Here is a 17,112-nt window from a genome sequence, read left to right on the forward strand (position 1 = left end):
GGGAAAATAAGTTTTGCATATTTACAGACACAAGACAGCCTCTCCCCCAAACCCTTCCTAATAGAGGAGTCCTTAGATTGTGATCTTGGTGAAGGTCAAAGGCTTGTGGGTCCTGGGTAAATACTTGGTGAAGTATTTCTGCCTGTCACAACATCTTTGTCCCCCCAAACTGGAGGTCCCATGGTGAGCCCCAGAGGGAAGGAAGGGGAGGGGGCTGCGAGAGGAGGCGAAGAGGGAAGGGGACTCACCCTGCTCTTGGTTCAAAGAGCTGGGTGTGTGGAGACAGAAGAAGTGGGACTGACCCTCCTGTTGAGGCAGAGCCTGGGGAGCCCTGGTGGGCTTGGGGAGGCCGTGAGGCCCGAGCACCTTCCTGAACCTTCAAAGGCAGCTTTTTTTCAAGGAGGGACACTGGGCAATTGCTGTGCCAGCCTGAGCACACAAAATCAATGGTGACTGCTAATGAAGGGGCTGCCGCCACCAGGGGTGCTGGCCTGGGCACTCCATGTCTCTCCAGCTCCAGAAACTGCTTCTTCCAAAACCCAGGCTAAGTCCATCATCCCTCCTTCTATCCCCACTTCTCCCAGACCTATGTGCCCACTGAGGGGCTCTCTGGAGACCAGAGCAAAACCCAGAGACTTCAGAGGCAGTGAGAGGGCTTGAGGGCAGAACTGAGGGAGCACAGGAGGCTGAGGGTGTGACAGTCAGGAGGCAGAGAGTAGCTGTGGACAGGAACAGGAGGTCACAGCCCTGCCCCCACACATGTCCTGCTCCCCAAAGACTAGAACACAGAAGGAAGCCCCTAGAGAAACACAGAAGGAAACCCCTAGAGACTTTTGCCTGCCTTGTCCTTTTGGCCAAAGAGTAATTGGAAGGAGAAGCTGCAAGAGGCCAGGACCTCCTGGGCTGAGGCTGCTCTCAGAGGATAGAGGAAAAAGGAGAGACTAAGGCTGGGGACAGGGCCCTCCCCCTCCCCTAAAACTACCACATAAGGGTCATTCGGCTGGGCACAGTAGCTCAGGCCTGTAATCCCAGCACTTTGGGAGGCCAAGGCAGGAGGATCACTTGAGCCCAAGAGTTCAAGACCAGCCTGGACAACATGGTAAATCCCATCTCTACAAAAAATACACACAAAAATTGGCCGGGCATGGTGGCACACACCTGTAGTCCCAGCTACTATGGAGGCTGAGGTGGGAGGATCGCTTGAGCCCAGGAGGTCAAGACTGCAGTGAGCTGTGATCCTGCCATTGCTGCACTCCAGCCTGAGCAACAGAGACTCTGTCAAAAAAAAAAAAAAAAAAGCCGACATTCATGAAGACACAGCTAGTAAGTGATGGAGACAGGATTCAGACTCAAGTAGCCAGCTTGGCCTACTTTCTGATTTCTGTCATTTGAGAATGTGGGGAACCTCTATCATCACTGAATGTTCCACAAGTATTTACGCAGGATCTTTGGCCTTCACCAAGATCACAATCTAGGGACTCCTCTGTTAGGAAGGGTGTAGGGGAGAGGCTGCCTCAAGTCGTGTTTGTCTCACATTGTGTCTATAAACATGCAACACTTGTTTCCCGCAAGCAACAGAGGGAGAGTTGAGAACCTTCCTCTGCTGTCTCAAGCATGGCTCTCCCCTCAGCCTCACCCTAATCCTGCAGGGAGGTATTGGTATTGCTTTTAGAGAGGACAAAATGAGGACTGAGAGCAGAAGTGACTTGCTCAAGGTCTCATGGCAAGGAGAGAGGCAAACCGGGGATTTGAACTCGGGGCACCATGGGGACCTTTCAAACCCCAGGGCCACGCAATGACCACATCTGGCCGGGCAGGAGGGAGGTGGTTTGAAATCAAAGGTGGGGGGCAGTTCAATCGATAAATCAAGCCGCCTCCCACTCACCCCCCAACTGGTTTGCACACTTGTCCAGGGAGGGTTCAAGAAGAGTTTACAAGCTCTTGGAAGAGGCTGCATGATGGGAAGAGGCAAACTAACTAAACCTCGCGGGTGTGGACGAGGGCCACGACCACGGGATGAAGAGAGCTAGAAGGGTCCTGGAGCTGACTGGGACCCCTTTCTGCAGGGTCTGGGAGCGGGCTCCCAGAGTGGGGCGGGCTGGCTTCCGCGGTCTCCATGGCGACGCGAGGGCGCTGGGAGAGGCCTCTGCGGATTGATCTAGCTCCAGTCAGACTCAATCCTGAGTGAAATGGATTTTTTAATAAGTCTATTAGCTGCTTTGAAAACGCAAATTGAGTTCAGGAGAGACATCAGCCGCCATAAGAAAACAATTTGACGTCTGAGACCCTCGGGGGGAAGAGGATGCCCCAGCGCAGGGTACCCCCCACCAAGCCTAAGCCTAGCCTTGGTGAGGCCAAGAGAGGATGGCCTCTCTCCAGTGCCTTTACGCCTCGCCACTTCCCAGGGTTCGTGGATTTAGCTGGAGTTGTGCGCCAGCTCTTCTGCAGAATTGAGCAAACTGCAGCCAGGTCTCCTGAGGGGCACAATCCCGGAAGGCTTCCTGAGGGAGGTAGGATTCTAAGGGGCCTTTGAAGAGGTACATTCAGCAAATCCCGGACTCAGGTAAAAAATAAGACCAAGCGAGGTTTTGCCCAGAGCTTTGCAATTTATAAACGATTCCCTGGTTCGCTCTAAGTTTCGTCCTCTTAGTGACGATAGGGGTGGGGTAATTAGGAGCCCATTTTACAGTTGAGGAAACGGAGACCTTGTTGCCAAGGTCATTCAGGCAGGGTCAAGGCCAGAATTCCCAGTTTCCCTTAGGGGAAGGAGCTGGAGGAGCTGGCCTGGGCCACAGGGCTTGGGGAGCTGGGGCCCGAGTTGGGATGGTTGGAGCTGGGGAGTTGGGCTGGCCTCTCTTTTGAGGCTAAGGAGGGCTCTGGAGGAGGTGGGAGATAAGAGGAAGAGCTGGGGTCTGGCGCTTAGGTACACAATTACTTTCTTCCGTTATCATCGTCTCTGTCTGGAGCCTTCTTTGCATATGCAAATGAGTGCATCCTCCCACAATTACACAGTAATCAAGAGCAAATTACCTTCTTGCTGTTTACTTTCAGCATCCTTAATTAATCCAGTTATTAGACGATTAATGAAGCTTGTTTGGTGAGAAATTCATAGAAAGAATGGGCAAGGGGGTGTGTACGCATAAGGTGTGGGACCAGGGGAGGTGCTGTCTTTACCCAGAAATAGAGACAGTCCCTGGGTTTCCCCTCAGCACTCTCTCCTTCTCAGCCTCTCTCCTGTCGTCCCCAATTTGTTGCACACACCCTAGCCCCACCCCACCTTTTCCCATCCCACCATTCCCAGCTTCCTCTTACAGCCCATCACCTCCTCCATGAAGCCTCTGTGGATGGGAAGGCAGCCCTTAGTGTTCTCCAGAGTCCCTTGAGGGGGGACTAGAGTCCCAAGCAAGATCAGAGGTCTAGGGTCAGCCCCAGACCTCCCACTGCCTTTAGGGTCAATTCCAGGTCCCCCAACTCCCACTGCTCTCCCCAGACTGTAGCCAGGCAGTGCTGCAAAGGCAGCCCTCACCCTCTCCAATCAAAAGGAACCCCCAACAGCCCGTGGTCCAAAGGGATGTGAGAGGTTCCCTCTGTGGATGTGAAACCACCAGGCCCCGCTTGAGGGATCATTAAGATGATATACATTTTTAATTTTAATAGTAATGGTCTGAGCCCCCACCTGCTCATGCTAGCAGTAATCCAGAATTTCTCCTAGGGTGCCCTTCACTAGGTCATTTCTGGGCACGCTAGAACAGTGTTCATGTCCCACAGATCCATCCTGGGGTCATTGTAATCTGACTTTTTCTATCCACCTGCTTTTAAGATCTTTTTAGGTTTCTGCAGTTTCACTATGATGTTTGTAGGTCTGGGTTTCTCCTTATTTACTCTGCTCAGATCTTTATATTTCCTTCCCAGGATTTATCTTTTTTATCATTTCTGAAAAATTTCTAATCAACACATTGTTAAATATTGCCTCTCCCATTCTCTCAGTGATCTCCTCTGGAATTCCTAGATGACATTTGTTAAACTCCCCTTTCTGTATTCCATATTTCTATTCCTGTTGTTCATATTTTTCTATCTGTGCTGCATTATAGCTACTGATTTCGTCAAATCTGTTTTCCAGTTCACAATTATCTCTTCAGCTGTATCTAATATGCTGTCTAACCCATCTGTTGGGTTTTAAATTTCAACATTATCATTTTCATTTCTGAGTCTATTTGTTCATTTTCATAATTTGCTTGGTTATCCTGATAGCATCTTTATTTCTTTAAACTTTTTAAACATTATATTTACAAAAGACATATTCTGGGCCAGATGCAGTTGGCTCATGCCTATAATACCAGCACTTTGGGAGGCTGAGGTGGGAGGATCACTTGAGGTCATGAGTTTGAGACCACCAACATAGTAAGACGTAGTGAGACCTTGTCTCTACAAAAAAAGAAAAAAAAAAAAGCAGCCAACCATGGTGATGTGAGCCTGTCATCCTAGCTGCTCAGGAAGCTGAGGTAAGAGGATCACTTGAACCCAAAAGGTAGAGGCTGCAGTAAGCCAAGATCACATCATCATTGCATTCCAGCCTGGGTGACAGATGGAGACCTTGTCTCTAAAATAAATAAATAAATAAATATATATATATATGTGCGCGCGCGCGCACACACACACACACACACACACATATATATATATACTCTGGATCTGATTATTCCAATATCTTAAGTCTTGAAGGTCTACTTCTGCCATTTGTGGTTTTTACTGACTTGCTTGTGATCGGTTGTTTTCCTGTATGCTTTGTAATTCTGTATTTTGAACTTGAGCTTAGCTGGTCTCTATCCATGGGAATCCTGTACAGCAAAAGTTGAAGGTGTGTCCCTCCCAAGAGAATTTGCTTTTGCTTCTGCCAGCCAGATGGCTAGGTGCTACCAACACACTTGGAGTTAGTTCCACCACCTGGTATTTCCTGGAACACACATAATACAAACATTTACCTATACCCCTGTGTGGTCAGGCTTGTGAATACAAAATTTAAAGAAGGCTTTTTTTTTTCCCTACAAAAAGCACACGCCAAAATAGACAAATGTTCTTATCATTTCTCTTTGCCACTGAATGGATGTTTTTCTCTATCCTTCCACAAAAAGTGTAGACTTTTGAAAGTCTTAGTTTTTTTGTGGAGTTCTCAATTACAACTCCCCACTGCCCTGGGCCCACAGCCCTTCTTCCCGTGGGGCCCTTTACAACCAAGCCTCTAGGCCTGTGGTTCTCCACCTGGACAATTTTGTCCCCCAGGAGACATTTGGCAAAGTCTGGCAACATTTCTGGTTGTCACACTAGAGGAGGAAAGTGCTACGGGCGTCTGGTGGGCGAGGCCAGGGATGCTGCTAGACATCCTACAATGCATAGGACAGCGCCTCACAACAAAGAATAATCAGGCCCAAAGTGCCCATCATGCTGCTGTTGGGAAACCTGGATCTGGGTCTTGGAGAAGCATGATCTGCAAACCACCTGAGGCCTCCCAACAGCTTCAGAGTCCCCTACACTCAGGCTTCCAGCACCCTCTTTATGTTTGACACCCTAAAGGTTTTCCTTGTATTCATTCGTTTATTCATTTTACAAACCCAGCCATGTATTGAAAAAGAATGGTTGTTTCATTTTATGGAGCACTTCTGGGTGTTCTATGGATGGCGATTCCTCAAGGCATCCATTGTCCCTCGCGCCTGCATCCTCCTCTCTAATGTTTACTGCTCCAGCTCGCCTCTCTCCGCCTGGTAACCGCCTTTTTGATTTCACCCCCTCTCTCTGCACCAGTGTGCAGCTGGAAGCCCAGAGCATGTGCTACTGAAGGTTTGGGAGACAATCAGCAGGGTCCTGACAGTGTGTGACCTGCCTGCCAGCAGCAGTTGCTCTTGAGGCTCACAAACCCACAAATCCCACCCTCCTTGTGGCCCCTGCCGGATTCCAAAAAGCCAAGGCCTGATTCCACAACCTCCTGCCTTTCCAGACCTCCAGGTCTCTTCACCTCCCTGGCTCACAGCCTCAGGGTGTCCTCTCCTGCACCCCCCTCCCTACTTGTGGCTCTAGACCCAAGCGATGCCTGCAGCCGGAATACACATTGCTTCCTGCAGAGTCTGTGTCAGCCTGATTCACTCTGGGCCACACAAGGTGCTCAGTACTGACTTGTTGAATGAATAAATGGATGATTGAATGAATGAATGAATGAATGAGGACTGGCTCTGGGACTAGGCAAGGCAGTCCTAATAACTATAAAATACATTTCCAGAGTCTGGTTGTTCAACATCAAAGTGACACCATGTTGGGACAGCCGCAGTTCAGTCTAAATGTGCATTTAGGGAAAAGCATTTCCCTAATGCTTCAAGGGCACACCCGGGATAGAGACGCTCCCAATTTACATGACTAAACAGCACACTCGACGCGGCAAACTGCAGCATCTGCATTCCAATTTGTGGCGGATGACTTTTCAGTTTCCTCTGCAAACAAATAGGGGTGGGCTCTGGCTTGCTTGTGTGTAACTAAAGGGCCCTACCTGGAGTGAAGAAAAAGCAAACAGAATCTGTTCCAAAGTAGTTCGTTCTGCACCTCCAGAAACACAAACTTTCAGTAACCCCAGTTGGCCTCTCTCTCCATAAAACAAAGCAAGGTCCTTGTCCTTCTAATGGCGCCTAGAATTTCAGGCATTCACTCCATTCATTCATTCATTCATTTAATAAATATTTATAAAACATCTTCCATGTGCCAGGCATGGTTTCAGAACTGGAAGTTCAGTAGAAAACAGGCTGGGTGTGGTGGCTCACACCTGTAATCCCAGCACTTTCAGAGGCTGAGGCAGGCAGATCACCTGAGGTCAGGAGTTCGAGACCAGCCTGGCCAACATGGTGAAACTCCATCTCTACTAAAAATACAAAAAAATTAGCCGGGTGTGGTGGCACATGCCTGTAATCCCAGCTACTTGGGAGGTTGAGGCAAGAGAATTGCTTGAACCCAGGAGGCGGAGGTTGCAGTGAGCCAAGATGGCGCCTCTGCACTCCAACCTGGGTGACAAAGCGAGACTCCGTCTCAAGAAAGGAAGGAGGGAAGGAAGGAAGGAAGGAAGGAAGGAAGGAAGGAAGGAAGGAAGGAAGGAAGGAAGGAAGGAAGGGGAGAGAAAAGAAAAGAAAACAGAGCAAAGTTCCTACCTGCGCAGTGCTTATGTTCTGTTGGGGGAGGGCGACACAGTAACTACTGTCAGGGAGTGATGGAATCTAGGAGGGAAGATGAAGCCATAGGTGGCTGCAGGGATGCGGGGTGGGTGCTGTCTAAGGTGGGCCAGTCAGGAAACGCCTCTCTGTGAAGGCAACTTAGCTCAGGAGAGTCTGCCAGAATTGGGGGGAAGTGCGTTCCCTGTTGAAGGAACAGCAACCGAGTGTTTGGAAAGAGTGAGGAGACCCAAGTGGCTGGAGTGAGAAAGAGAAAAAGGGAAGGAGATGAGGCTGGAGAAATGCCCGGGGAATGGGCCCTGCAGAGTGTCATAGACTGGGTTTAAGGTTTATTTAAAGAGTGATGGGGAAGCGTGGAGGGTCTTCAGCAGCAGTGTGGAAGGATCCATTGACATTTCACAGGATCCCTCTGGCTGCTGTGTGGGGGTCTGACTGAGGGCCAAGAGCTGAAGCAGGGATCTGCTGGGAAGGCCTCTCAGAACCCAGGCTAAAGATGGCGGTGATGGGACCGTGAGGAGGGAAGCTGTTGGATTCTGGAGGTGTCTTAAGGCAAGGCAAGGCAAGGGCAGCTGCAGACACATGGGTGAGGAGGGTGAGGAAGCAGGAGGAGGCAAGGTTGGCCCCCAGGTTGGCCCCAAGGTTTCTGCCCATGAGGGTGGTGGGGCCTTTTACTGAGAGCAGGAGGAGCAGGAAAAGGGGGTGGAGGGTCACCTGGAGGTGCCTGGCAGAATAGGCAGTGGGCCATACGGGTCAAGTTCAGGTGCAAGGACAGGGCTGGAGAGGCACACTTCGGAGTTGGAACCACAGGACCTGACGAGATCCCCCAGGTAGCAAGGGCAGGAGAAGCAAAGGGTTCTGTGGTCTGAGCCCGGAGGCGCAAACATTTCACAGGTCACTACGGGTGCGTGTCAGGCCCCATCCTGCTTAAAGCCTCCCAGCGGCCTTCCAGTGAATGCCTAGGTCCCGGCCTCTCCACCCTCACCTCACTCTTCCCTCCACCCCAATCCCTCTGTGCTGCTTCACAGGCCTCCTTCAATTTCTTAAACTTGCCAGACCAGCCCCCTTCCCACCCCAGGGCCTAGCACATGCTATGCCCTTTCCCTGAAACGCCTTCTCCCGTGCTTTCCCTGACTTATTCCTTTTTCTGTGGGTCTCATCTCAAACGCTGCCTCCTCAGGTGGCCTTCTGTGACTCCCCATTCTAAAGTAATCACACACGCGCACACACACACACACACCATTATTTTCTCTCAAGAGAACCTGTTCATGTCTTTTAAAGCACTTATTACAAACGTCATTATCTGGATATGAGTATGTTGATTTGAGAAATGTCTGTCCCCTCTTCCCAACTTGACCATAAGCTTCATGAGACAAGGAGCATTAACTGTTTTTCGCCACTGTGACAGTGAAGTATTTGTTGAATGATGAGTGACTGGGGAACTGAAACAAACGCTGGTTGATGGTGTGCTATGTTCTCGATACCGTGCCAAACTTTTCCACACCCAACTGTGGTAGCCGTCGTCACTGCTCACCAATAGCTCCAGTTCTCCTCTTCTAGGCAATAGGATTACATATCCTCACTCCCTTTGAGGTGTGGCTGCAGGACTTGCTTTGACAATGAAATATGAGAGAAAGGACATGTGCCGCTTTCAGGTGGAAGCACGAAGAGCCAGTGTGCAGTTCCCCATATTCTCTTCCCCTGCCAGGGAAGTCTCGCGTGAAGACTGGAGGAGCCTGCGTCATCTGCAATCCCCGAGTCACTATAATGAGCAGAGCCCCCTCCCCGGATAGATAATGTGAGTGAGGAAAAACAATCTTGTGGTTTTAAGCCACTGAGAATTTGTGACTGTCACACAGCGTAACCCAGACCACATGACAAATACACTGCACTCATTTAATTCTTCCAGCAACCCTGTGACACGCTGTCTGCACCCACTGCTCAGAACCATTCAACCAACACATATTGAGTCCCTACGAGAGGGAGACAGTGACCCCACAAAGAGAAATAAGATATGGCCCCCAAGAAGCTTATGGTCTGGGATGCAGAAATAGCCAAGAAAGCACAATAAAATGTACTGTAGTGGAGGTACAGCAGAAGGACCATTCTTGGGAGAGGGAATGCCAAAGTAGAATCCTTTTTCAAAAAATATTATTATTGTTATTTTAGAGACAAGGTCTCACTATATTGTCCAGGCTGGTCCCAGACTCTTGGCTTCAAGCAATCCTCCTGCCTCAACCTCCTGAGTAGCTAGGACTACAGTCTTGAGCCACCAATTTTGACCTAATGGTGCCCATTGTCCAAGCAGGTAGAGGTGGAGGTACCAGAAGGGATGGCATCCCTGGCACCTTTGTGTAGGATCAGCCTACACAAAGCTCAACACTGGTGGAGAATCAGTGGCATGTAGGTGCATTAGTTCAAGTAGATGCTAAGCTGCTCTTACAGACACTCCAAAATAGAATGGCTTAAACCAGTTAGAAGTTGAGTTCTTCCACACACAACAGTCCAGAGCTTGGTACTTCCAGGCTATAGTGTGGCTCTGCCATCCCTTAAACTTGACTTCAGTCTCTGAGTTCAAGGTGGCTACTCCCACTCCCGCCATGACATCTGCATTCCAGCAGGAGGGGAGAGGAAAGGGTTGAAAGGAGTACATGCCCATTCCTTTTAAAGATATAACCCAGAAGCACAAGTCTTCACTGTCCCCTTCTGGCAGCTCCACCATCCAGTCATCCATGCCAGCATTGCCCCACTCTATCTGCTCAGTTACCCTCTGCATCCCACTGAGTCCCTCGTCCCCAAGCCCTCATCTCTCACCAGGCCCTCAGCAATGGCCTCCTAACAGGTCTCCCAGCCTCCAGGCCAGACCCTTCCAACCCACCAACCACAGAGAGGCTGTCCAAATTCACAGCTCCAACTAGGTCACTCCCTTCTTAGAAGAAAATCCAGGCCACTGGGTGTAGCCCACAGGCCCCCTCCCCTTGCCTTTGCCCAGCTCTTCAGGCTCATCTGTCACCCCTGGAGTGCTCATCTTGGTCTTCCCAGTATCTCTACTGGGCCTCTTCCCAAATACTCTGTTGATCATCTCTGTCCTTTGCTCATCTCTGAAATACCCTTCCCTGTCTCCATTCCACCAGACGGACCTTTAGGGATCAGCTCAGGTGTTAACTCCTTCAGGAAGGTGACTCAGAGACCCTTTTCTGAGCTGCTGGTGTGTGTAGCCACTCTCCTCTTCCCCACATTTTATAATTGTTTCTTCAGGCTAGTTGCTCCATGTCTCTAAGAACTGCAGTATATCCGGGCTCACAGTAGTGCTTGAAACGCAATTGAATGGAGAAATGAATGGTGGAGGCAGAGGCCAACCAGAGTGTCTTACAGAGGCAGTATGGAGTGGAGGCTAAGGATGAGGACTGGAGCCAGTCTGCCTGGGTTCAAATCCCAGCTCCACCTCCAGCTCCTCTTGCTGTGTGCACTTGAGCAAGATATATAACCTTTTTAAGCTCCAGTGTCTCCATTTGTAAAATGAGAACAAAAAGAGTACGTCCCCCATACACTTGTTGTAAAGATTAAACAGTTCAATACATGTAAAACTTAAAATAGTGCCTGGTACTGCATTAGCCCTTCTTGTTATTAAACTGGGGGCAGTGAGAAAGCTCAGGTGAAACCGAGCAGTGGAATGGGATCTGTGTCCCAGAAAGACAGGAGGACACGCCCAGTGCCAACTGAAATGAAGGGACAGGGATGTCTTAGTCAGTCTGGGCTGCTGTGACAAATGACCACAGACTGGGTGGCATATAAACAACAGAAATTTACTGCTTGCAATTTTGGAGGCTAGAATTCTGAGATCAGGGTGCCAGTATGGCCAGGCTCTGGTGAGGGCCGACAGCCACTTTTTGTTGTATCCTCAATGGCAGAGAGCAGAGCGAGAGGCAGGCTCTCTCAGGACACTTACAAGGGCACGAATCCCATTCCTGAGGCCTCTGCCTTTGTGACCTCATCTAATCCTAATTACCTCCCAAAGCCCCCACCTCCTAATACCACTTTGGGGGATAATGTTTTAATATATGAATTTGGGGAGGACATAGAGATTCAGTCTGTAACAAGGGACCAGATTTACCTCCTTGTCTGGAACAACTGAAAAAAAAAAAAAAAAACAACGACAAAAAATACACATGGACCCATGGTTCTCAGGACATTGGACATTGGACATTAAGCAGTGAATGACAGTGATCCCTAAGAGATGGGAAACAGATGAGGTAAGCCTATCATTGTCCCACTTAGTGCACAGTGGGAGGGAATTCAGGCAGAGCAGACCGAGCTGGAGCTCAGGGAGGCCCAGGGGGCTAGAGATCACAGGCCAGAGTGCAGCGAGGACAGACTTCACAGAGAGTGAGCCCTCAGGTCCTCCTGGAACTCTTCAGCTGAATACTGCTCCATGCATCAGGTTCCAGTAAGGAAACTGTCTGAGGCTGATTAGAGGGAATGATCCCTGGAGCTCACACATGATCCACCAGCCACAGTGGAAAACTTCATAATTCACAGGGCACAGGCTAAAGAACTCACAAAGATTTGCCTCAGAAGTGGGGCACAATTAGCCCTGGACTCAATGCTGCTCTGGTCCTGTGTAACAAAGTTTAAAAGCAAGACCCAAAAGGATCAAACCATTTCCAAGTAACTTAACCACATTCCAGACAAATCTCAAGAATATTTCTTTGTATACAAAAATAATCAGCACCCAATTAAGTAAAATTCATAATGTCTGGCATCCAATAAAAAAATTACTTGGGGCCAGGTGTGGTGCCTTTTGCCTGTAACCCCAGCACTTTGGGGAGGTCAAGGCAGGTGATCACTTGAGGTCAGGAGTTTGAGACCAACCTGGCCAACATGGTGAAACCCCATCTCTACTAAAAATACAAAAATTATCCGGATGTAGTAGTGCATGCCTGTAGTCTCAGCTACTCAGGAGGCTAAAGCAGGAGAATCACTTGAACCTTAGAGACAGAGATTGCAGTGAGCCGAGACTGCACCACTGCACTCCAGCCTGGGCAACAGAGCAAGCCTCCATCTCAAAAAAAAAAGGAAAGATATTGAAAGATATTGGGTATACAAACAAGGAGGAAAACGTGGCCCATAATGAGAAAAAAAATCAATCTAGAAATGACACTATAGAATTAGCAGGCAAGGATATTCAAACAGTTATTATAATTGTATTGCACATGTTCAAGAAGCTAAAGGAAAAAATGAACTTTTAACTAGAAATATGGAAGACAGAGAAAAGATCTCATTGAGCTTCTAGTGATGAAAGCTACAATGCTGATATTTCTAAAAATGCACCGGATACAATCAACAGCATATTGGATACCACAGAAGAAAAGGTTAGTGAACTCGAAGACATAGCAATAGAAACTACACAAAATGAAACACAAAAGGAAAAAAGGCCGGGAAAAAAATGAATAGAGCATTATTCAGTTGTCAGACAACTTCGAGGCCTGATATATGTATAATAGAAGTCTCTGGAGGTGAGCAGATAAAAGCAGTAGACGGAAACATTCTTGAAGAAATAATGGCCAGACATTTTTCAAATAATAATGAAAAGTTTGAACCCACAGATCCAAGAAGTTCACCAAAATCCAAGTAAGAGAAACATGAGGGCCGGCTCAGTCCTGTAATCCCAGCACTTTGGGAGGGCAAGGCAGGTGGATCACAAGGTCAAGAGATCGAGACCATCCTGGCCGACATGGTGAAACCCCGTCTCTACTAAAGATACGAAAATTAGCCGGGTGTGGTGGCAGGCGTCTGTAGTCCCAGCCACTCGGGAGGCTGAGGCAGGAGAATCGCTTGAACCCAGGAGGCGAAGGTTGTAGTGAGCCGAGATCGTGCCATTGCACTCCAGCCTGGCGACAGAGCAAGACTGTCTCAAAAAAAAAAAAAAAAGAAAAGAAAGACACACAAAGAAAAGTACACCAAGGCACATCATAACCAAATTGTTTAAAACCAGTGAGAAAGAGAAAACTTTAAAAGCAGCCAGAGGAAAGAAACGTGTTATATACAAAAGGACAGCAATAAGGATGATGGCAGATACTGGGATGCTCCTTGAGAACAATGCCATTCAGAAGACAGGGAGCAACACCTTTAAAGCATTGACATAAAGGCTGTGCTCGGAGCCGCGGTGGCCCAGGCCTGTTCTCCTGGCGCATAAGGAGGCGAGGCCACGCATTTGAGGCCAGCCTGAGCAACACAGAAAGCTCTCATCCATCTATCTATCTATCTATCTATCTATCTATCTATCTATCTATCTATCTATCATCTATCCATATACAAGGAATACAGGCTGAAAGCTGCAGCAGGAGCTGGGAAACAGTGACAGCTGTCCAGGGGAGAGGGGTGATGAAGGCATGAAGCCAGGAGGTGGCCCTGGGCATGGAAGCAGGCAGACGGAATCTTCGGGATTAGCAACTGATGAGAGGTGGGAAAGGGGGCCTAGAATAAGGCACAGGTTTCTGGCTTGCATGGCTGCTGTCACCAAGATAGGGATCATAGGAGACAGGAAGAAGAAGACTTAAGAGCAGACTATGGGTTCCACTGTAGACAGTTCTGAGCACTCAGTGGAGTTGCTCAAAAGGAGGTTTGGAAGCTGGGAGAGAGATATAAATTTGGCACTCGTTTGATGGTATAGTAGTTAGGATAGAAAAAGCTATAACTGGGCCGGGCGCGGGGGCTCATGCCTGTAATCCCAGCACTTTGGGAGGCTGAGGCGGGCGGATCACGAGGTCAGGAGATCGAGACCATCCTGGCTAACACGGTGAAACCCCGTGTCTACTAAAAATACAAAAAAAAAAAAAAAAAATTAGCCAGGCGTGGTGGCGGGCGCCTGTAGTCCCAGCTACTCTGGAGGCTGAGGCAGGAGAATGGCATGAACCCAGGAGGCAGAGCTTGCAGTGAGCCAAGATCACGCCACAGCACTCCAGCCTGGGTGACAGAGTGAGACTCCGTCTCAAAAAAAAAAAAAAAAGAGATATAACTGGCTGGGTGCAGTGGCTCATGCCTGTGATCCCAGCACTTTGGGAGGCCGAGGCAGGCGGCTCACTTGAGGTCAGGAGTTTGAGACCAGCCTGGCCAACATGGTGAAACTCCGTCTCTACTAAAAATACAAAAATTAACCAGGCATGGTGGTGGACACCTGTAATCCCAGCTACTTGGGAGACTGAGCCAGGAGAATTGCTTGAACCTGGGAGGCAGAGGTTGCAGTGAGCCAAGATCACACCACTGCATTCCAGCCTGGGTGACAGAGCAAGACTCCATCTCAAAAAAAAAAAAGAAAAAGCTGTAAGTTAGTAACAAACCCTGAAATCTCAGCATGTTAGCATAAAATAAGTGTATTTCTTGTTTATAGAAAGTTCACCGTGGGTTGGCAGAGGTGCTCCTCCATCCAGTGATTCAGGGACACAGGTATCCTCCATCTTATGTGCCACCATTTCAACATGTGACTTCCCAGGTCAGCACAGCAAGAGAAGAGAGACATGGAGGAGGTACCCAAGCCTCAGTCCAGAAGTGACTGGCATTATTTATACCCATAGGTCATTGACCAGAATAGTCACATGGCCTCAATCCAACTGCAAGGGAAGCGGGGAAATGTAGGAGGAGGACATGGGATATTTGGAAAGAGCTCTGAGGCCATGAATTTAAATGAGAGAAGCCATAGAACTTTTGAAATCAAAGAAGAAAAGAGTTCCAGGCCTGGAGCCCCAGAGGGAGCCCTAGCATTTGAGGAGTGGGTGGAAGAAAAGCCCAAAACCACAGAGGAGAGAGGATCCAGGTAGGAGGACCACAGAGAGCATGCTGTTCTGGAAAGTGAGGCAGCCAAAGGTGAAGGGTAGGGCTCACGTCCTCTCCCCATCTCCTGTGGTCATGCAATGATTTTGTAGTCATGAAATCATTTTCAGTAGATACTATTTTGTTTCACAGATGGGGAAACTGAAGTTTGGAGAGCTAAGAGGCTCAGGTACCCAAGTCACAGTGATCTCTGCAAGAGACTAAAGCCAGGGTCTCTAACCTGACTCCTCAGTTGGCCTTATCTGTGCATGGCCCCAGATCCTGCCTATGCCCAGCAGGGGAGGGTTGGATGAAGGCGGATCCTTACCTCCAGGCTCCTCTCCCTGCTTCCCCAAGAGCATGTTACAAGCTCCAAAACAAGTGTGTTTACAGGGCCCTCTGAAAACCATGCACTCCCCTAACTTTCCAGATTGAAGGAGGGCAGCTGATCAGGTTGTGAAGTGGGACTTTACCAGGCCTCTCAAGTCTAGACAAGCCTCCTGACTCTCTGGGCTTCAGTTTCCTCTTCTGTTAATGTGTATGACGAGGAATACTGGATGGTCCTTGGGGCTTCGCCCAGCTTACCCCTCATTCTATGCTTTCTTCACCTGCCAGTGAACAAGTGGCAGAGTGCAGGGCTGACGGGCCCATCCTCGCTGATCCCCTCCACCAACCCCCACCGGCTCTCCATCCTCCTCCACTGCTCCAAACGTTAAACCTTTCTCCAGTCACAGATAACCTGGACTGGGGAAGCCAAATGAAGGGCCTGATTTGCATACTTGAGCCCCTCCCCAACCCCCTAGTGTGTGCAGTTGCCATAGCAACTGGCCCAAAAGACACTTCTTGGCAGTAGCCTCCCCTTTCTCCATTGCTGGAATGCTGGCTGCTTACTCAGGCTCTGAGCACTCAAGAGCTCAATCCCTTATTTTAAGGATGAAAAAAGTGAGGCCCAAAGAGGGGACGCTACTTGCCCAACGGCGCACAGCAAGTTGGTCACAGTCTTACCTGGAATCCAAGTCACCTGATTTCCACTCCAGCGTGCCTGTCATCCTAGGAGGGACATGACGGTCACTTTCTACCCAATGACAAGCGTGCTACATCCGTGCTCTCCCCGTGCCTCCGGGGAAGACCTTGGGAAGCTTAAGTGAAGAAACTTAACTTTGGGCAGAGACTCAGCTGAGTGCTGGGGGGGATATAGCTAAATAGGCTCCTGTAAATATCCATTCCAGCCCCATCTCCCTGATTATTCATTCAGCAAACACTTGTTGCATGCCTGCTATGTACCAGCTACTGTCCTAGGCCCTGAGATTCAGCTGCAAAGAAATGCCTGGTGAAGGCTGACAGTCTGGCAATGGGTGAAAACTATTGTGTCCAGAATTGGTGGGTTCTTGGTCTTGCTGACTTCAAGAGTGAAGCCACAGACCCTCTTGGTGAGCTTCACAGTTCTTAAAGACTGTGTGTCCAGAGTTTGTTCCTTCTGGCAGCTTCATGGTCTCACTGCCTTCAAGAGCGAAGCTGCAGACCTTCATGGTGAGTGGTACAGTTCATAAAGGAAGTGTGGCCTCAAACACTGAGCAGCAGCAAGACTTACTGCAAACGTTGAAAGAACAAAGTCTCCACACTGTTGCAAAAGCCTGAGCTGTTTACCACTCTGGCTTGGGCAGCCTGCTTTTATTACCTTATCTGACCCCACCCACATCCTGCTGATTGGCCCATTTTACAGAGAGCTGATTGGTCCATTTTACAGAGAGCTGATTGGTCTGTTTTGACAGGGTGCTGATTGGTGCATTTACAATCCCTGAGCTAAACAGAGTGCTGATTGGTGCATTTACTATCCTCCAGCTAGATATAAAAGTTCTCCAAGTCCTCACCAGATTAGCTAGACACAGAGCACTGGTTGGTGCGTTTACAAACGTTTAGCTAGACACAGGGTGCTGATTGGTGCGTTTACAAACCTTGAGCTACACACAGAGTGCTGATTGGTGTATATACAATCCTCCAGCTAGACATAAAAGTTCTCCAAGTCCCCACCCGACTCAGGAGCCCAGCTGGCTTTGCCTAGTGGATCCTGGGTCACGGCGGAGGGCGGAGCTCTCTGCCA

Source organism: Hylobates moloch, unplaced genomic scaffold, assembly GCF_009828535.3.
Source record: "Hylobates moloch isolate HMO894 unplaced genomic scaffold, HMol_V3 SCAFFOLD_20, whole genome shotgun sequence".
NCBI lineage: Eukaryota > Metazoa > Chordata > Mammalia > Primates > Hylobatidae > Hylobates > Hylobates moloch.